The sequence below is a fragment of the Microtus oregoni genome, unplaced genomic scaffold (assembly GCF_018167655.1).
Source record: "Microtus oregoni isolate MIOR12 unplaced genomic scaffold, Mior012 000011F_ref0000422, whole genome shotgun sequence".
NCBI classification, from domain to species: domain Eukaryota; kingdom Metazoa; phylum Chordata; class Mammalia; order Rodentia; family Cricetidae; genus Microtus; species Microtus oregoni.
The window spans coordinates 33,129,950-33,152,500 of NW_024543070.1; positions in this window are offsets into that span (position 1 = coordinate 33,129,950).

The following is a 22,551-nucleotide window of genomic DNA, read 5'->3' on the forward strand; positions in this document are numbered from 1 at the left end:
TTCAGAGAAAGAAGCTAAGATGAAAGGTAGGAAGAACAAGAGAAAAATGAGTCTTACTCTCTTGTTGGAGATGAAAGAGTTATTTCAAAGAGAAGCAGTGTTTGCTTGTAGGACTGTACTAAACCCCTGATTAGTAATGGTATTGTACTTTAGTAGTTAGTGTATATAAACTAAATATGTTTGCAGTGTATTTAGTTACCTGTATGTACCAAATGCTGACAGCATTATATGGGGTTTAGCTAGACAAGACAGAATACAATGTGAAAATAATGTGGTGGTTCCTTTCGATGGCTTCAGACATCAAAGTAAATTATAAAAATCTTGTCTGCTGTTAACAGAGGAAATTTTAAAGGGAATTGTATGAAACAATGAGCCATGTTAGAATATGTTTTCCCCCTGGGTATAGGAGATAGAACCACTGGGGGTTTTGCAGTAGTGAGTATTTCTCTGAGTGCAGGAAACATCTGGATTTGAATCGCTATGATGGAGAAATTCCTCCTTATTATGGCTCTCTATTTGAACTTCCTTAAATCAGTGGAGAGACTTTCAATATAAGAGTAAGACAGTATAGACAAAAGAAAGGCAGAAACTATAGCGAGTTCAGTCTCATCCATCATGAAAGGGCCTGGTCCTTTACAAAGTCATCAATTCTTTCTTATAAAAACACAGATCGCTTTGAGGTATATATCCAAAGGATGCTCAATTGTGCCACAAGGACATGTGTTCAACTATGTTCAATAGTACCATTGTTTGTCATAGCCAGAATCTGGAAACAACCTAAATATTCCTTGACTGAAGAATGGATAAGGAAAATGTGGTACATTTACATAATGGAGTACTACATAGAAAAAACAATGACATCTTGAATTTTGCAGGAAAAATAAAGCTTCCAAACATTATTTTGAGTGAGGTAACCCAGACACAGAAAGACAATTATCACATGTATTCACTCATAGGTGGTTTTTAAACACATAGCAAAGAAAACCAGCCTACAAAACACAATCCCAAAGAACTTAGACAACAATGAGGACCCGAAGAGAGACTTACATAGATCTAATCTACATGGGAAGAAGAAAAAGACAAGATCTCCTGAGTAAATTGGAAGCATGGGGACCTTGGGGGAGGGTTGAAGGGGAGAAGGGAGAGGTAGGGAGGGGAGCAGAGAAAAATGTAGAGCTCAATAAAAAATCAATAAATAACCCCACAGATCAAATGCATAGTAGAGGTTCTGTAAAGTGGACCAAGGCTTAGGAAATAAAAACATTACTTTGAATTAAAAATAAAACTGATTTTACAGAAGAGCCACTGGAGAACATGCCTCCTAAAGCTCCATACACTCCATGGGATAACTGAAGTGAGTAAACTCTTCCAGATATGTCCTAGTCACTTTCTGGGTTCTGTATTTCTATCATTCTCTTTCAGTGTTAGCAAAGGGGTCTCTATTCCTATTGATACTACTGAGGGAAGAACCATAATTAGAGGACTGCAGATCTAAAGCAAGAATTGTGTCCTCCACCTTCACAGTACAGCACCTTGGGAAGATGTCAAATAGCACAGAACAATACAAAATTCAATCTACTCCCGAAGATGCTATGCAGTTTGTCTGAGATGGGGATGGTATTGGTGTTTATTAAAATTTCACCAAGAGACATATGTGCACAACTAAGGCTCAGAATGACCTTTTTTGTTGAAAGTCCCCTAAACTTAGAGTGTCACTGGGGAAGAAACAGACCTTTGTCTTGGCCCAGCTACAGCTAAAATTCCTTTGTATTCTAGTCATGTTTAGACCCGAGTTTCTTCTGTGATGATAGATTTCATCTATGTAGATAAAGAGTTTTAAACTTTCTATTTGCTTTTTTCTGAATTTTTTGGAAACACTAAGTTTTCCCCCTGAAAAATGTCCTTCTTCTTCCCAGTCTTCTACTCTAGTCCAGGAGCCCCATGTCTCTCCATTTAAGATCATCTCAACATGGCATCAAAAAATTGCATATGGGTTAATCTCTATGAGATCAATGACACTTCGTGAGTTTTCTCTATTCACCTTTTTCAATGACCAGAGAATCTATATCAAAATCCTTAAGTTTTTCATAACTTTGAATTTTCAAACTCAGCCCTTTTTTGACCTAAGGACTCTGATGCCATGCACCACTGTGGATGCTTGGAATAAGTAGCAGCTACTCCATGGCAGTGCCAGCACAGCTCTCATCCACTCTTGAGTATTTGATGCCTTTGATACAAATGCCCTCATGACCCAGGTCCCTTCACAGGTGTTCTTCAAGTCAATAAGATTGGTGTTGCAGGAGCTCCTTCCGCTCCTTCAGCCAATAGCCGCTGAGATACCAGCGCATTAGGGTGTGGTCTCTCTCCCTTTAAAAAAGCGACCACTTCCCTCTCCTCTCTCTGGCTTCCAGCTCCACTTCCAGCGACTAGGCTCCTTTCCTGACTATGCAGAGGGCTGTTGTCTGGGACGGTGATCTGTAAGTTTTCCCATTTAAATAAATAACCATTCTATTAAGCATAATTCCAAACTGGTGTGGGATTGTTTGTGACTTATGGCTTCAGATTGGAATCTCTGATTTACCTGGGTTCCTGAGAATTCCTGGGTCAAGAGAAGAATCAGCCATCTTCACAGATCAGCTCAGTCTGATCACAGGGAGAAGACTGAGCAAAAAAGAAGTGTGTGTGTTTGTGTGTGTCTGTATGTGTGTTTTTAGTGTTTGTGTGTGTGCATAAGTGTGTTTGAATGTGTGTGTCTGTGTATGTTGGAATGTGTGTGTATATGTGTATGTATGTGTGTGTGTGTGTGTGTATGAGAGATAGATAGATAGATAGATAGATAGATAGATAGATAGATAGAGAGTATTTTCATAAGTGTGCTTGTATGTGGAAGTCAGAGTTCATCAAAGGTCAACATTGCATTTTGCTCCTCAGGACATCATTCATTGTGTGTGTTTGAGCCATGGTCTCTCATTTTTAAATGGAACTTACTGATGTATCTATGTTGATTGACTCATGAATCCTGGGGACCCATCTATCTCTACCTATATAGCATGGGATGATAACCATTGCTGCTATGTCTGTAAGATGTAAGAATGTAATTTGTAAAAAATAGTTAATAAGAAGCCTGAGATAATAGGCCAACAAGTTTATAATTAATGTAGACCTCTGTGTGTTTATTTGGGATTGAACAGTTGCGGGACCCAGCAGGACAGAAACCTCTGTCAATAAATGGTGCCAAAGTGGACAACTAAATCTACTTAAAACCTGAGAGAGCTTGGGAAGTAATTCTAGACACCAAAGAAGAGTTAAGCACGGATTATTGTAGCAACTTTTTCTCAGGTGGGTCTGTTTGCAAGAGGCAAGCACATCTCATTTAAAAGAGATTTCCTGACTTAGCTTTAGCTGCAAAAACTTTGCAGGTGTTTTAAGAGGACCCACCAGAAAATACATAAATGGTGTTTATTAATTTCCAACAGTGTGCTTCTTAGTGGTGGCAGGGACCTTGAAACTCCATAGAGTTGTGGCAATAAACATGGCTCTGGCTGGTACCTTTGCCATGAAGCTAGATTCTCAGAAAGCTAAGGAATGGACTGGATTCAGTTGTCAAGGTCACATCTTTAATCCTTTTAATTTGCTTAGCAAATTAAAGACTCATGGTCAGAAAAAGATATTCAGTAAAGATAGATTCAGATGAAGAATCTAATGTCTAAATTATTTACAGTGTGTTAAAAATATATGTAGTCTTGTGAGAGAAAAGAAAAAGGATAAAGTCATTCAAATATAAAAGAAAGAGAATAGTTGGCTGTGGTGGCACACATCTTTAATCGCAAACTTGAGAAGCAGAGGCAAGCAGATCTCTCTGAGTTCAAGGTGTGGTGGTGCATACCTTTAATCCCAACACTTGGGAGGCGAAGGCAGGCAGATCTCTGTGAGTTCAAGGACAACCTGGTCTATAGAATAAGTGCCATGGCAGCCAAAGATACAGAGAGAAACCTAGTCTCAAGAAAACAAAAATTAAAAATAAAAATAAAAGAAATAGAGTTTAAAATAAAGTTTAAAATAAAGATAGAAAATACACAGAGAGTCTGGTACTGTATATTATTGTGTTATCCTTAAATTGTGTGGTGGCTGAGGAAGGAGCAAAAGCTGCTAAAAGATATTTGATTATAAATGCCGCTGGATTAATCCAACATATATATTTTGAAAATGCCTTGACTTCAAAATTTAAGTCAAAAGGTATGTTACTTTGGAGACAAGGTTTTGCTTTTGTTTCCACAGGAAATGAGAGGCTGTGGATTCATTCTGGGCTAAGAGAAATCAGGTTTGATCAAGGAAGACTCCCTGAAGAATCTCCAATAGGAGCAGATGATCTAGATGATCCAACATTTCAGAGGACTTCTGTTGGAGTTTCCTCTGAGTTCTGCATCCAAAACAGTTTCAAGACTGCAGGATGAGATGATCAAGCCTCACACAATATTCCATTCAGGACTTGATCATATTTCAAAATCTTCTTTAGGTCTCCATAAAATTTTCAGTGCCCCCAGTCAGCAGGAAGTAGCCTGGAAAACATCATCCACATTCCCCCAAAAAATGGATTTTGAATGTTTGCCTTTGTTTAGAGTGTTGGTTACAAGTTGTTTTGGCTAATGGTTAGGATAAAACTAAATGAAGGAGATTCAACTCAGAGTTCTTGTTTTAAAAAAAAGGTTGGGGTGTGCAGTGCTGTGGAACAATGGTCTATACTCTGTGACTTGTATTTTAATAAAACACTGATTGGCCAGGAGTCAGACAGGAAGAATAGGCAGAGTGATGAGAAAAAAGAGAATTCTGGGAAGAGGAAAGTTTCAGTCTGCAGTCATCACCAGAATGCAGAAGAAGCAAGATGAGAATGCCTCACTGATAAAGGTACCAAGTCATATGGCTAACACAGACAATATGGGTTACTATAGGATGTAAGAATTAGTTAATAAGAAATCTGAGCTATTAGGTCAACCAGTTTATAATTCATGTTGACCTCTGTGTGTTTATTTGGGACTGAATTACTGTGGGACTGGGCAGGACATAAACCTCTGTCAACACCATGCCTGACTTTATTAGGTGGTTTTGGGGCTTGAACTCAGGTCTTTTGGTTTCACAGCAAGCCAAGTAAGCTTTAACCCTAGCCTCCATCCAAGAAGAAACTTTAAAATGGTATATTGATCCCAATTTTAGTCACTGAATAAGATGGTTTTGCCTCTTTCTTTCTACCACAAATTCAACCTATGGAACAGAAAAATAAGCAGTTCCTATGAAAAGGAAGAGAAAGAAGGAATAAGGTTAGGTTTACAGCAAATAAAAAATACTTTAGTCAGTATACAAAATTTTAATTTTTAACTAAATATTTAAGTGGTTGATACCATTTTCATATAGTATACATAATTATGTATTCAAAAATATTTGCCAAATATTAACATATAAGATATTATCACCCTGAAAAGCAAGCCCGTTGAACTTACAACTGATAAACAAGCTCCCACAAAATTGCTCAACTCCATTAGTCATTAGCGCAATGCAAACATAAGCACAAAGAACCAGAACTCATCAAAGGAATGCAATTTAAGTCATAATGATGTCCCTGGCTGAAGTTCTCAGGCCTGTAAAGAAATGTTGAGAAGGACAGAAAATAGCTAGACTCACAAGAAACAAATGAAAAGAAATAAAAATAAAAAATAAAAAGCAGAAATAAATATACTTATGCACACAGACAGAAATGTGCATAATGTTCATGGCTTGATACAATACAAACAGGAAATATTTAACATCTTCTAACATGTTCATAAAATACAGTTCTGTGGGACAAGAGATGGAGCGAGCTGCTGCCACACTTGACCATAGACAGTGGTTCAAAGCAAGTGGACTAAACTAGAGCAGACATTGGACCGCCAGGCCTTGTGACAGGTGGTGAACCTCTAAGATGCTGGGCAGTAGGTTCTGCCCTTTGGTATTCACAGACTTGTGTGGTGCGCACATGCTTTCCTAGATGAAGGATTGCCTAATGACTTGCCCCTAGTTAATAGAAATCATAGAAGTGATGGCTACTCCTGATATTGAGTCTCTGACTTCTGTTTGGGTATCTTTTCTTCCTTGCTTTCTCTGAAGGCCAGGTGTCTGCTGCCTCAGAAAGGCTCCACATTAGCCATGCACGGTGATGATGCCCTTCCAATCCTAGCATTCAGGAGGCAGAATCAGAAAGACGAGTTTGAAACTTAAGCTACTTATGGAGACCTTGTCTCAAACAAACAAACAAACAAACAAACAAAAACAAAGTCCATAGTGTCTCCAGATGCTGATCACCAGGAACCTGAGGCCTGCCAGCTGACACACTATTGAATTTCAGGCCAGGACTACATTGAAACTTGAATTAAGAGTAAACTGTGACTGCATGCTTGGTGGAGGTACCCAGGCAGAGACAGATCAGAAAGCCATGCTCTGGTTTCCTCCTATATATGGGATGAGAAGCCCTTGTTTAAGGCATTAAAGTCTGCAGCAATGTCGAAGTGATATCCAACATACTGGCATAGATATATCCTAGGTCACCACTAAAGTCTAGGGTTTCCTTTATAAGAACCTCTAGGGAGCTTAGAACTCGTCTAGGCATGGAATCAAAACAACAGTTGTCACCCCAGGCTAGGGCTGGTATTGATGGGAGTGAAGGAAATGTTGTACATGGTGTTGTGAATACGACACGAGCGTATACATTTACGCTCTGAATTTTATCATATTCAATGCAACTCGTAAAGAAAAATGAATGACCAAGAGTGTCAGAATTGAATCAACTGAGGTGACTCTGAATATATTTAGATGTATAGATGATAATAATTGTATCAAATGACAAGGAAAGAAGTCTTTTTCAGAGTGCTTTGTTTTTGTAAGATGAAACGGCTAGAGTTTTGAAGAAATATTGGTATAGTGCACCTTAAGACAGCTGTGCCAAATGAGTCAACAGATGATTTAAAACTTCATTAAAGCATCTAAACAGATGAGGCCTGAATAGCCTCGCAACCCAGAAGCACAAAATCCTTATTGGTGATGACTTGAGATCCTTAATATAGGAGAGGCTTCTTTATTTCCTCGTACAATGTGATTGGCAAAACAGTACCTTTAATTTTGTTCCAACAATACCAAGTACACAAAGAAACTGAGAACTAAAGAATTTGTCTCCATTTGCTCAAAATTAAAAGACACCTAGGAGTGCTTTAATAATAGGCCAGGGCTCCTGGCTAATCTTGGGGAACAAAACTGGTCCCCATCTAGTCAACTGCCTGAGCACAATGCACTTCCTGTGAAAAGATTGTTTAGGAAGTGGGCCGGTCAGAGGGCAGCTTCTTAGGAGGGAAATATAGGAAATTATTTACATTATCAGAATGGAATGCTCAGAAAAAAAGACACATTTAACTTGCCTGTGCACTAATCCTATCCTTTCAAGATCCTTCAAGAGGGAAAGAAAACTCAAGTAAGAAAGGAAACTCAGGCAAGGAGAAATAGATACTGAACGGCAGGTGTCACCAGAACTTTGCAGAAAGGCAGGTCATCATGAAGGATAAACAAGGACACAGTCCTATCCAGAGCACCTGTCCACCTAGTCTACTTGAGGACAGCTAGGACGGGTGATTTGACCCATGTGAATGAGAAACAAGCGCTCTGCGACTGTCCCAGACTCAGCATTGTTTGCACTCCAGCATGGAAGAGTGGGGCAGAAGCAGGTAGACATAGCACAGCACAGAAGTCAGATATCCATCATCAGAGAAACTATCCGGACACCACCTGATCAAGGCACCAGTCTGTCTGGAGCTGAACATAATGCAGCTCTGGCTGATGACACTTTCTTTGAGTCTGGATCATTTATTCTGAGAATTATTTCAAACAATTATTGGAACACTGGAGGAGGTTAAGTAATACATTATATATTATTTTCTGATTGGAGAATCTTAATTTAAAACTAAAGTATAGTTAGGTACAAAGATTTTTCTGACCATAAGCCATAGAGAAATGGGAAGTAAGGAGAAAGAGTCAATGATGTTAACTATATCAAGGATATTGAATTCTTACTGGAAAGTGTGGACGAATAACTTTGCTGGTACATCCCTACACATCTACTAGGAAAACTACTAGCTCTCCTTTCCCATTTTGAAAAATATTTATTTGTATTTTATGTATATAAATGATTGCCTTATTCACCAAAAGTGTACCTGATGCTCACAGAAGTCAGAAGAGGGAGTTGAACCCTGTGAATCTGGAGTTATAGACAGTTGTGAATCTGAACCCTGTTCTCTCCAAGATCAACAAACACTTTCAACCACTGAGCCATCTCTGCAGAGTGTCTGCCTTAAATGTTTAGCTAGGACCACAGAGTAGGGATTTATGAGGAAATGAGGCTCTTATGTGTTCTTACAGATGAAGTTGGGAGCAGGATGTAGGGAGGGCTCCTGGAGAACCGGAAGGGAAGAGTGAGATACAGATGTGACTTAGACATGTTGTAGACATCTATGCACCTGTCAGACTATATTTAAAAGACTTGTAAATCTCAGACAGGCGTGGTGGTACACACCTGTAATCCCAGGATTTGAAACACCGAGGCAAGAGAATCAGTGTGAGTCCAGTCCTGGGCTACATGGTGAATTCCAGATCATATTGGACTGCCTTGGAAGACTCTACCTCCCAGGGAAAAAAAAATCCCAGAACAATCCAACAAAAGAGAACAAAAACAAACAAAAAGTCTTTGAAAATCAGGAAGGGACAAATAAAACTTAGGTACAATCATTACTGAAGCAAAGAATAAAGGAATGAATATTAAATAAAATCGTTTTTCCCATAGGGAACCGGTGAGAAGCTCCTCTTGTGCTCCCGAGCTAAGTGGCAAGCTGGGGACTTTGCCACCTTTCTAGGCAGCAGTTGAGGACTGGTCCTCAACTTCTGGGAAAAGAAGGCTAATGGGGCAGTGATTCAAGTATGACGCCAGGATAATGACACATGAGATCGGGAAGTCAGCCCACTCACACCTCAACTTTCATGCTTGGACAATGTTCTGGATGCAGACAGAAGCTCACAGGGAGCTCCAAGAACACTATCCAGGTCTAACTGGAGTTTCAGCCAGTAGGAAGAGATTCTTCCCTGTGAAGGAAATACAGTTAGAGACTTATAGGATATTTCAAACGGGATTTTAAATTAATTCTGAGATCTGGAAAGACAGCTCAGCCAGTAAAAATGCTTGCTGTGCAAACACTAGGATTTAGGATTTAAGTTCAGATTTCCAGAACTCATGTGATGGTCACCATTACCCCCCCCCCCCTCTCTGTTTGGGATGGGGTGGGTGACTGTGTCAGAATGATGCTTTGGCTTTGGCTACCAATCTAACTCTGGGTTCAATGAGAGATTGAGAGATCCTGTTTCTAGGGAAAAAAAGATGAGGATATAATAGAGTAGGACATCCAACATCTGTTTACTTCTGTTCTTTATCATGCACAACGGAACACACACACACACACACACACACACACACACACACACACACACACACCAATTCCTCTGAATATGAGCTTTTGTTCATGACTGTAAGGCATCATCATCGACACAATGGGCTTTTGTTTTCTGGGTGGAAATTATCATTCCTCCCAGACCAGTGGGAAGTCACTGGGGCCACTGCCCTGCCTCCTTGAAAGGACTGTTTGCTGAATAGTCTACTTGTGAGGAGCCTCCAGACTCCGGTAGAAGGAGGAAAAGCCCTTGTAGCAGTTCTTGACTCATGTATTAATAAAGGGAGACTGACAGACTTCCAAGCTTGACACACCCTCTATGAATTGGACTTCCTGTCATCATCCCTAAGACTGCATGATGGTGAATCTGGGTGACGAATAAGTGTCAGACTATTGTGTGATGGTTGCTGAGGGAAAGCCAGTACTCTGAATAGTAGAGTTTTCTGTAGATAACAATGGACAGTCCTACTGTCAATCATTCTGGGGAGACATGAGTGCCAGCATTAGAAGTGAGACTCTTGGGTTCCATTACAGAGCAGAATGAAGGAGAAGCACCTCTTTTCTTGGGAGCTATTGTCATTTTGGTCTAGAATTGAGATTTCCCTGGCTACCTGGAACACTTCTGTGGGAGCAGAATAAAAGCTGGGAAGAATGTGTCTTGGAATTTAGAAAGGCATTCGGACAGTTTCTACATGCAACAGAAGGTCTTGAATGACGATTCCATTTGATATCAGCTTCTAGCAGCCTTTTTAAGATGACTCCCCGACCCAAGTTAAGGGAGTTTATCCAAACTCATCTTCTGCTCTGCTTGCTCTTCACTAAAGCTATGTTTCAATTTCTGGTTGGCAGGTTTTTGTTTGTTTTTTTTTTTTTTCAGGCTCAACATTACTGTAGTGTTTGAGTTGACCCACACTTGCTTCATCCCAGACCACAGGCAGAGAAGTGAGTGGGTGTGCGAAGACTGGTTGGTGCTGAGTTGCACAAGGTAGATTGGGCCAGTGGATCACAGGTCAGCCTTTACCTCCTAAGATTAGTTACCCCCTGTCAATGCCCGAGACTCCTCCCAGGTTCAAGCACATTACCCTGCCCCTCTGCTTCTTCTCCCTCCTCCTCTTCATTTGCGGTTTGGGCTTGAGATGATGGGCTATTTCTAAGTAGCCTATTTGGGGTGGGAGCTCACTGTACAGCCTGTGGTAGCCTCAAAGTCACAGTTCTCCTGCCACTACTTTCTGAGTGCCACGAATTCACGTGTGAGCCACCACATCCAGCTCAAACTGCTTGTTTCAGGTTTGCTTTCTGTTGGCTATATCATAACTCACCTGGATTACTGTAGCTTTGTGTGTTTAGCTCAAACCTCTTCCAATTATTGACTCTTCTTTGTCATTTTTCTTATCTTTAAAAAAATACCAGAAAAGCAGATAATAACTTGCTTTTCTACCTGGTCCATTGTTGTAGCAGTGATTTCCAAGCGATTTTGAAGAACAGAATATTAAAAGAGACATGTCTGAAAAGGGCCTTGTGCTTCCTTATGTTTCACAATGATTTAAAGTTGATTTTTCTATAGATAATACTCAATCGTAACTACATTCAAGACAAAAATCATCTAAATCAATATATTTAAAAATATTTTAAATAAACTTCAAGATCTGTTTTAAAGTATAATTCATGTAAAAACATATGCACTTGGATCTATCCCCAGGGTGTTCTATGTTGCCATTATAAGCAATGGAAGGATGTTTCCCTAAATTATAAATGCGCATTGCCTTATGGTAGAAATTAGACTAATAATGTTTAGCAAATGGGGAATTTCAGGCCATCTGCTAATATTAATATACTTAATATACTGCACCTAAAACTTAATAATGTGAGTTGAAGTATTGCTCCTGTGCTTCCTTAGTGTTTATGGGCTAGATTTGAACCACTGTTATTTTGTAAGAGGAGTTGCAAAGCAGCTATGCTATCGTTAGACTTATCAGTATTCCCTATCAGACAGCACAGTGAACACAACCAAAGACACAGTCTTGCTGAAGTTTCAGCCACTTGGGTAGACACCCATAGCCAGTTAGACTGTAGTTAATCAAAAGAGCTAGTTAAGGTCATTAAATACTTAGGAGCATTTAGAATAGACCTGAATACATCAAATATATCTTCGTGTGTGTCTGTGTATAGAGACATGCATATTTCATAATGATCAAGGGAATCGTGGGTAATGAATGTGACAGCTCATTACAAACCCCTAGTAATCCCTTTCATACCTTGAAGTTGAATGAATTACCATTTCTTCCAGGACAAGTTCTCCCTCCTCAGCATGGCTTGTCATGAGCCAGTCACAGGGGTTCTCCCCCTAGCTCTTCTGAACCAACAGCCCCTTCTGTCTCCATCATGTAAGAAGCTTGCCCAAGTCTCTCTAGTGCTTCTCACGCTCTGGCCTTGCTGCTGTTACCTTTACTGGATCACCCCCCCCACACACACACACCTCTACCTCTCCTTTCTGTTCTTATCTCAAGCATCTTTGCTCTTCACAGAACTAAGAGCCTGCTATAAAGTGTCTTAGCCCTTCAGCCCTTCAACTGGAGGAAGAGTCCTGACAAAGACAGAGAGACGTCTTTGTGCTGACATGCCCTTTCCTCCCTGTACTGCAGAAAAGTCAGCTCTACGCTGGCTCTCGAACATTGACTGAGACTGGAGAAGATGACACAGTTTTCCCTGAGGTCATGGGCAAAGAAAGACAGGAGAAGAGCAGCTGGAAATCTCCAAAGGGGAGAAATTCGGAACACTGTCTCTGAGACTAGAAGGCCTTCCCCGCAGACTTCAGCTGATAGTGGCTTACACGTGTCAGGAATGAGACTGGGGAGTAACAACCTAGGAAGATCTGAGTCTTGGGAGCTCAGGGAAGCCCCACTCTTTGAGGAAGTGCATGGCTTAGATAAGGATGCTTTCTGAAGTAAGCAGGGTAGGGTGAATGAAGACAGTCACATGCTCTGCACCTTAGTGTGGGCTGACCCAGGGCTCTGACCATGGATTTTGAGTGGGTTTTGGGGATCAGCAATGTATCTGACACGGATTTCTTTCTGAATCCTGCCAGCAGAGTTCCAAGGGTATGGTCTCTATTGTCACAAGCCAGTGGCCATGGGTTTTCCCATCTAAACTTTGAGTCACCTTGAACAGAAGTGGGGTCTGTGTGACTCCTTTCTCCAGCTTTAGGGTAATGATGATGGCTTTTGATCCCTGTAAATGTTTGTTGAATGATGGTGATATTGCAACCCCCATTTTAGAGCACATTTTGTTGGGGGAGATTTTCCTATGACCAGATTTGAAAATTTTTTATCTTAGTAAATCACATTTTAAAAAAAGAAGAAAAGAAAAACAAAAGCAAATGAACAGACAGCAAAAACTCAAACAAAAAAGCAAAAACCTAAATCAAAACCCCATTTGAACAATAAGCGAAAGAACATGTTTTTGTTTTTTCTTCTTCTTTAATTCCTTACTTACCACCTTCCTTTCTTGCTTTCTTTTCTTAGTGGGCCCATAGAAGGTCACAAATATTGCCAGTAATTAAAGCGCAAAGGTAGTCATTTGGGGTATGGATAAATGGTCAGGTAAGCACTTCTTTTCTCTGATTTTAATATCTGGCACAGATAATCCATGGCATTCGGGACAATTTTCCTTCAGTGGTTTATTTTATCATGTTAATGAGATTTGGAGAGACTGCCTGGGTTTTGTTTCAACTTGTGAAGTGGTTGCCCAGATTTTGCACACAGCGGACTGGATGGGAGGATCCCATGATCCGAATCAGGTGTGTTCCTGGCACCGAGTGAACTCAGAGCAGGCGGGCCCGGGTTTGGGACTGGGGATGCTCAGAGCAGTGTCAGCGAAGGGGACGCGGGGAAGGTTGGGCGGCAACCCCCTAGAGGCAGAAGAGGGGCGTGGGAGAGCCGGCAGAGGGTGGACCGAGACCGCTTTCCCGGGGAGTGAGCTCCCTGGCGGCCGCGGGGAGCGCAGGGCAGGCTCGGGCAGCTCCAAGGCGGCCCCGGAGGTGATAAAACTTGAGAAATAACTAGGAGGGGCCACCCAGTGTCTCCCTGCTCCAATCCAGTTTCAGACGAGAACACGCTCCTGGGCAAAGAAGCTTGAGAGCGGCCAGAACGACTTCTAGACAAGCAGCTGCGAAAAACCTCCTGCGCCCTGGCTCTCAGGGTCCCCGCTAGGAGCCAGCCTGCGTCCTTCTGAGGTGCACTGAGCAATGGCCATCGCTGGGCTCCAGAGACCCTGGTGCGGAGCCCTCTGCGCACAGCTGCTGCTGCCCCTCTGGGTAAGTTACCCGGGGTTGCAATCGGATGGGGACCCAAATGGGAAAGGGAAAGGGATGAATCCGCCCTGGTTGCTGCTGTGGCGACAAGTGATAAGCTAAGTGTCTCTGATCAGTTCTTGACTGGTTCAGGTTCCGACTGGAGGGGTGACAGGCGATAAGTTATTATGCGACCATGCGACCCCTTGAAACTTAGCTTCCCCCCCCCACCCCCGGGCCGCCATAGGCGATATCTGAATTATTAGTCATTCTCTGGCTACTCTGCGCTGGTGTCTTGGTTCTGGGTGGGCAGCGGATGCTATTTGCTCCTTGCCAGCAGCTCCTAAATTGGAGTGGTGATTAGGGAGCCTTGAGTGGAAAGGAAGGACGACAGTTTGTGTGTGGGGGGGTGTATTTAGGAGCCTTGACCTAGCAAAAGACAGATGTGATGGGACTCAGGAGCTTTCTTGCCTCAGAGTTTTGTAGTGTAGGGCCAAAGTTGTGTCCCTGGGATGTTATCCTGGGGTTTTCTCTGAGAAACCGTGTTCTCAGCTATTCCTCCCCTAAAAGATTACTCCAAAGGCTCGCTTGAGCTGCCACCCCCGTGCCAGCTCGCTCGTTCACCTACGCTCTGTGTGCCGGAGATCCAGGTGTGGGAAGGCTGCAGAGGGTCGCACCGGAGTTCCATGGGGGTGACAATAGGACTGGGGTCGCAGGACTAATAGACCGAGGGCAAGATGTGGTTGGTGTCTCCAGTCTGGCTCTGGAGAGACACTGTTCCTGTGCAGAGCTTCATCTGAGATCTCCAGTGTCCCCAAATCTCAGGGTTAAACTCCTGATCTGCCTGGAAAAGAAGTTAATGACAGTTTTCTGAGAGCCAGGAAAACTTGAGCGGAAAATTAGGAATTCTGAGTGCATGATAGCCTGTAAAGCGAGCTGAGCATGTGACCACTTCGATGCTCCAAAGACATGCAAGAGGTTCAGGGGACCAGAGGCTCCCTTCTGACCAGGGAGCTGGGCCACTGTGTTATGTCAACCTTGTTTAGTTGTTTGCTTTCTTACTTTTTAAGAGTAGTTCAGGCTGACCTTGAACTGTCTACGTAAAGACAGGCTCGATCTCCTCATCTTCTTTCCACCACTTTCTCTGTGCTGTCATTACAACCATAAATCACCTTCTCTGGTTCTAAGTTGATGGCGGTAGAGCCAAGTCTCATCCCCTCTTGAATCATAGAGCTACAGACAGATATCAGACTGTATTCAAGATCGGGAATACATTAGGAACCAGAAAAATTGCAGACGAGCCCAGTGATCTTTCTGCAACAGTAAGAGTTGCAGTTGGAAGTTACTCTCGAAAATTGTGCTCTCCTGGGATAGATGTGTTGGAATGAATTTCCAACAGTTTTGTTTAAAAACATGACTTTGGTGCTTACATTTTCACTGAGAGAGGAATTAGGAATTAGTTTTGTTCTGAGGATTGGGGGCACTAGCCAGAAAGGAGGGCACAGGGCTCTATGACAGGGACCTGTGGATCAGGGTTCTGGTGGGTCGAGGCCGAATCAACTCAGCTCAGTGGCATGTTCCTTCCAGTTGTTGAAAGAGGAATTACAGAGTTTAGGTTAACGGTGCACTCGGAGATTGGAGCATGTATATAGGTTGGGTGTTTCTCTCCCCAGAAGCCCCCAGTTTACAGATGTGTTGAATTCCACAACTAAGTGTTTTTTTCCCCCTAGCAGTCTTTGAGCATAACATTAATGGGGCATTTTAGAAGCACCTTTAATTACATGGAGATTAGTCATGGAACTCTAAAAACAGTGACCTTTTTGAGGAGGGCTTTTCAAAGAGTCTTTAGCACATGTCAAAGACTCAACATGCTCAACACCTCACTCCCTGCCCCCCACCACAGGTTATCCGCAGGTGGAAGAAACTTGCAATTGGCAAGTTCCTGCATCTCTTTCCCACCTTCACTCTGAACTGCTATAGACACAGCTAAGGATGGAGACAGATTAGGAAAACCAAGTAGGAGAAAGACAACCATCTCACTAGTAGTGAAAGCTCTTCAGTATTATTTTTTAGATTTTCCTCATTAATGCGACAACAGATTATCGGGAGTGAAGAAACTAACACTAGATCAGCTGCTTTCTACCTGTCACGGAAGAGTGCATCTCTAACCTTTATGTTTAATGCAGTTCTCCACATCAGAACTATCATTGCAGGCCCATGTACTTTTATAATTTATAAATGGTATGTTTTTGAGAGAGTCTACCATTTTCCTAAAGGACTCCTCTTTCAAGATTCCCCTGTCCATTCTGTCTTCCCTTCTTAGTGTGGATAAACGTACCTGCAACCGATGTTGGCAAACATGCCTTCCATCTTTTCAGGTTGTATAATATTAACTAACGGGGGACCCCGTTACAAGGAAGACTTTGATCTTGAGAACATTTGGCATACTTAAAATAAAACGGAATATAGAAATTTGTATTGACTTTTATTAGTGAAAGTGGATTACAGCAAATAAAGTATTAAAAGGGGAGAATCTTTATCTTAACGCCTCACTGTAAGCAAGTCAGAGTGTAAGCCAAGCACAGTGACATTTGCCTTTAATCACCTAGACTGAGTCAGGAAGATTGCTAGTCTTCATAGCCTTGTCCACATAGCAAGCTTCAGACCCGTGAGGCTTTATAGTAAGATCCTCCATGACAATAAAAGGAAGAAAAGAAGTCAGAGTTTTAATGTGTGTTTAGACCGCTGCAGTGTCTCTCCCACTCCCAGGGAATCCCAGAGCTCACACTTGGTTATTGACAACTTTGTAAACGAGGTTGTTGATGGTCATATTGTGATAGGTCTTGAAGCAACTTTTGACTGTGGAATGAATGCAAAGCCGTGCACATTTTTTGACCCTGTTGTAATCCCCATGCCCAGTGTCTTCCATATATGGTATCTCTGGAGAACTGCGGTTAGTCACACTTCCCACTGAACCAGAATTCCATCTTACAGTGAGTTTGGTTAGGAGGAAATTTATTAGAATCATCAAATGCTGTGACTGCAGAGTTGTAGATCTTAGTGTTTTGTTTCATTTTTCTGGAGGTGGTAAACATTTGAATGCTAGTGTTCCCATGTCGTGGAGGATAAGTGTCCACGGGAGAAAGGAAAGGTCTAAATTCTAGTGTCAATTACTCTGCTCAGTCTGGGTATCCTTGGTGCCGCAGGCGGGGCATCCATGGCATCAACTGCCAATCTTCTTCTGCATCTCTGGCTACTGAACCCAGGGCACATGCCCTGCCGCTGAGCCACACCCAACCCCATTCTGTAGCTCTATTTGCTCTGGTGGGGGAAGGTGTACTAAGCAAGTCTCTTTTCTGCATTGAAGTCATAAAACCAACCTTCTCAAAACCAAACACTTGCAGGCAGCTGCTTTAATCTTCCACTTGGAGTTAGATCTTTGCATCAGAGTTTAATGATAATTTCTCATAATTTTGTAATCACATCACTAAAAAAATTATAGAGTACTGTAAAATAAAACCAATTTTGTTACATTTTAAGGCTATTTTAACATTATTTTCCAAATAAGGTATTTGAAGTTACTCTTGAGAGGTCTCTTTTTATTCAAATTGTCAATCAATTCATCAATTTTTTTAAATGAAGTTTTTTATTTTTTATTTTTTAAATGTATTGCATTTATGTATTTATTTTTGGAGAGCCTATATAATGGTACATGTGTGGAAATCAGAAGATAACTTGTGGGAATTAGTTCTCTTCTTCTACCATGAGTTCCAGGGGTAGAATCTAGGCTTGTATGTGGAGGTCAGAGAGAAAAATGGAGAATTTAGTTTTCCCTTCTACCATGTGTGTTCTGGAGGCGGAACTCAGGTTGTCCAGCTGGCGGGTAAGCCCAAACTTTCTGTTCTCCTTTAAATTCAGTAGACCAGCAAGAAGTGAATAACCCAGAGTTATACAGAATGGATACAGAACAGAATTCTGACAACAGAAGTATGTGGACTCTTCTTAGCTCACTTTCTGAGGTCCCTGTGCGTTTAGAAAGTCGTCTCATGTTGCCATGGACGTCATGTATGGGAAACGATGAAATACAAAACCCATGATGGATCTAACAGTTATGTCATAAGAAGCATTGCCCCAGGAAATGAAAACATCTACAGTTTGTGTTATAACATGCTAACGATATATTAGGAAAACAAAACTGTCGTCAATTCAAAATAAGCAGACAATTCAAATTTATCATTTAAAGAAATTCTTGGCAAATTGATTATATGGGAATGGTCTCTCTTAACTCAGTGAAATATACTAAACAAAACTGAACTGGGCTGGAGAGACAGCTCAGTGATTAAGAGCACATACTGCTCTTGCAGAGGATCCAGATTTGGTTTCCAGCACCCACTTAAACAGGCTCACAACTGCCTTTAACCCCAGCTCTAAAGAATCTGATGACCTCTTCTGGCCTCTGTGGGAATTTCCACTCAGGTGCACATGCATACACATACACACATTCTTCAACTCTCTTTCTAGCTATATCATCTATCTATCTATCTATCTATCTATCTATCTATCTATCTATCTATCATCTATCATCTCTCTATCTCTCATTCACTCATAAACAAATTATATAATTCAGATTTTTAAGAATTTAAAAAGAATGATTGAATGTAATGAAGAAAGTAAAAAGACACATAAATAATGGTGAAATGGTAAACATTCTCTTTAAGCTTAGAAACAAAGAAAATTTGACCATTGTAACTGTTTTTTTTGTATATTCTACTGGAAGGCCAAATAAACACAAACATATGTATGAAGGGAGTTATGGAAGAGGTATAGGGAGGAGTGAAAGAAAATAATACCAGCGGACACTGTTTGAGATGCAGGACTAGCTTTGCAGAAGGAAGATCAGGTAACCATACTATAGCTAACAAAAGTCAGCAAATTCCTTTCATATAAGGTCAATTTAAAATAATTTAAAAGTTATTCCTTTAGACTGTCAGCAGACAGATATATAGATAAAAGAAGAAGCCTATTTATGGTAATGTTATCATTGATGTATTTAGAAACAACCTAGCATGCTGACTGTGGTGGTACATATGAGCAATCTCAAGACTCAGGAGGTAGAGAGGGAGGATTATCCTCAGCTACAATGTGGATTCAAGGCCAACTGGAGATATGAGAAGCTCAATCTCAAAGGGCAAAAGGAAGTAAATAAAAACAGTCTAATGGATCCTGGAAGAATTCAGAATGCCTCTTCAAATGGCATAGCACAATTTACAAATGAATTGAAAGCATGTATTCACCATGCTTAGGGGCCCTTCCACATCAAATTCTTTAAAAAACGTAAGTAAAGTTTCACTGAAAGCTTAAGTAACATAATTATAAAGTTTCTTTGAGAGACTTGGATGGTAAAAGAGCTTTCTTTAAAGGGAAGTGATATAGGTCCTGGGGCCACCTTCTTAGACACCAAGATTTGATATAAAGCTGTACTGAATAAAACAGTGGAACATTGATGGAGAGATAGATGCATACAGATAGAACCATGGAGAAAACCGAGAAGAATGCATATGGCGGAAGTAGGTATTAGGCTTATTTGTGGATGTAACACCATGAACTAAGATTGGGAGAGTCATTATGAGGGTGCTGTCAGTAGTGATCTCTGCAGCAGGAGGTAAAGATATACATGGCTAGAAGACAAAGATAGAAATGGTTTTACAGTTTGAGAAGAAAATATTGGTTGAGAGCTATTAAGTCATATTAAACCCAAACCAGAAGAAATTATCAACACAATTGATTGAAATTGCAAAGAAAATAATAAAGTTATTTATTTTAAAATTGTAACCACATATATAAAATATTCCACAAATTATGAAAAGTAAGAAACCCTATAATTAAAAAAGTAAATTAAACTGAGTGTAGTAGCACATGGCTTTAGTTCCAGCATTACAGAGGGGGAAGCAGTGGATTTTGAAGGTAGCCTGTTGAACACAGTGAATTTCAGGATAGCCAGGGTTATGCAGTGAACCCCATGAAGATGAGAAGAGGATAATTCAGTGCTGCAATAGAAGACAAATGGCAATAAGGTAAAAAAAAATGTCTCAAAAAATTTTAATATGCAAATGACACAGTTATCAGATTAATATATTAAAAAGAAATCGAAACAATTTCAAGATAGTAAAAGAAATGCACACCAGTGTTCCAGCTCCATGGATAGTAAGACTTGGAAGACAATTTATCAATAAGTAGTGATAAGCAGTGAGACAGAGCATTCATAAGAGCAAGTGGTTTGTTTTCTAACTTTCTCTTTGTTTATTTTTTATGTCTTTCACGTCATGCTTCTCCATCCCATTCATTTCTCTGTCCCTTCGTTTCTACCCTCTGCCCTTGCAACTTCCCCACCAAAATAAAATAAAATTTAAGAGAAGAAAAGAAAGAAAAAGGAAGCACTAATCTCATCATGGAAGCTTTAGTATGACACCGTGAGTCACACAGGAAACCTTTTTATCCACATATCTTTACTTGCCTGTGTCCATTGCAAAGAGTCATTGGTCTGGTTTCTTCTACACTGTTGATGCTGCTCTTACTGGGACTCCTTTTGGTTATCTTGTGGTTACCCTGTGTCATGAAGATCCTGCAGCTTTGGGTCTGCATGACCAGTCCCTTCCTGTGCTCCCACAGATCACAGATGGGGCAGATGTAGGGGGAAGCTAACACACAACGCTGGTTCTGGCCCTGAGTAGCTGCAGGGTGGATCAGCCTGCCAGCTCTCCCTGGTCTTCACTTCACACCAGTGTGAGCTCCCTTGTCTTCACACCAGTGTGAGCTCTCCTGCAGTGCTTTGGCAAGTTCATCCCTTTTATCAATGAGCCAGGGGCAGGGCCAGTTCTGCTTTCATGTCCTCAGGGTGGGATCTCCCATACTTACACCTTCAGGGTCAGCTCTATTGTGTTGCTCAGGCATGGCATAGGGGCCACTCTCCTGAGTGCAGGACAGGGATTTGTATGGCAGTTTATATCATATCTTTTAGTTCCTTGTACCTACAAGGGATGCTCAGTTTATTATCTTAGAATGAAAAATGAAAACAATATAAATAACCATAAATATTGAGTAATGATAAAATTATATTAAGAATTTCAATTAATGTTAGAATATGTCAATATTAGAATAGGGCTCTTGATCTTTATGTCTACACACAGTGTTAAATTAGCATGAGTTAATCATTTAAATCCTAATGTACTTGATTATATCAGAGCTGAAATTCTTTCTCATGGTTTTGCAGTATTTCCTGAGATTTCATATGTTAATCTGTAGATCTGAAAGAGGTAAAGGTGTATGTGTAAGGAATAATGATTTTGCCAATGATGTACCCTTTTCTGTTTCAAACATACTTTCTGATGTCTGCCTGAAGCAGAATTACACTCTTAAAGCACACAGTTCAGTGACTTTCAGCAAATATAGACTGCACAATGATCACCATGGTCTAATCCTGGAGCATTTCCATAGCTTTCCCAAGAAGACTTGAGTTCATTTCTAGTTGCTTTTTTTTCCTTCTCCCATTGTAGTCTGTCTCTACATAGCTGCCTGTTGGGACACTTCTTAGAATGAAATCATATTCATACACACACACACACACACACACACACACATACTACATGGCCTCTATTGTGTCGGTATCTGATGGATGTAATGATGACAGATTTACCCATATTTTAGAATGGATGACTTTTAAATAGCAGAATAATATTCTATTGCATGCTAGATCATATTCTGTTGATCTATTCACTATTGGGTGGGTGTGTTTGCCCTTCTTGCTTCTTATCAACAATGCTGTTATGACTATACATGTAGAATTTGGTGTGGACACAGCTCTTAAACAGCATAGAACTGCTCTACTATCTTTATTTAATGTTTAATTCTCTTAGAAATTGCAATTGTGTCCAAATATCCATATCACTGTCCAATTCCATGGAAAATACAGGAAGGTTCTAGTTTTTATGTATTTTTAACATCAACTTGGCATTTCTGTTTTGTTTATGCTAGCTCAGCAGGCATCTCATGGTTTAGAGTTACCCATGCCTTTGGGCATTTCTTCATCTTCTTAACCATCATTGGTACATCTTTGAACACCTGTATTCAAATCTTTACCTATTTTTTCATTAGTTACTATCTTTGTGGAGTTACAAAGTATCTTTATATACTACATATATGTCACTAGTTGTTCTTTCATTTGAAAGTATTATCTCCCATCCTATGGGCTTTATTTTCACTTCCGTTACCATATTGTTTGAAGCACAAAGGTTTTAAATATCAAACAAGTCCTGCTCATCCAGTGCTGTGTTTTGATATTGCAGCTAAGAAATTATTGCTCAACGTGGATTGAGAAATTTTCTTTTAAATCAGAAATTCTCAACCTATGAACTGTGACCCTTTTGTGGAATTTATATCAGATATTTACAATGTGATTCATAACAGAAGCAAAATTACAGTTATGAAGTAACAATGAAATAATTTTATGGCTGGGGTCATCACAACATGAGGAACTGAATTGACAGGTCACAGCATTAGCAAGGTTAAGAACGTCTGTTCTACGTAGTTTTCATCCTTATCCTTAGGTCTGCAATCCACTCTGTTAATTTCTGGGCATGGCATGACTTAGGGGCTCATTTTCATTTTGATCTTCCCAGCACCATTTGGTGAGATTTCTGACCCTTGAACTTTCCGGGGACTACCCAGAAGAGAGGCTTATTTCTAGGATGTCAG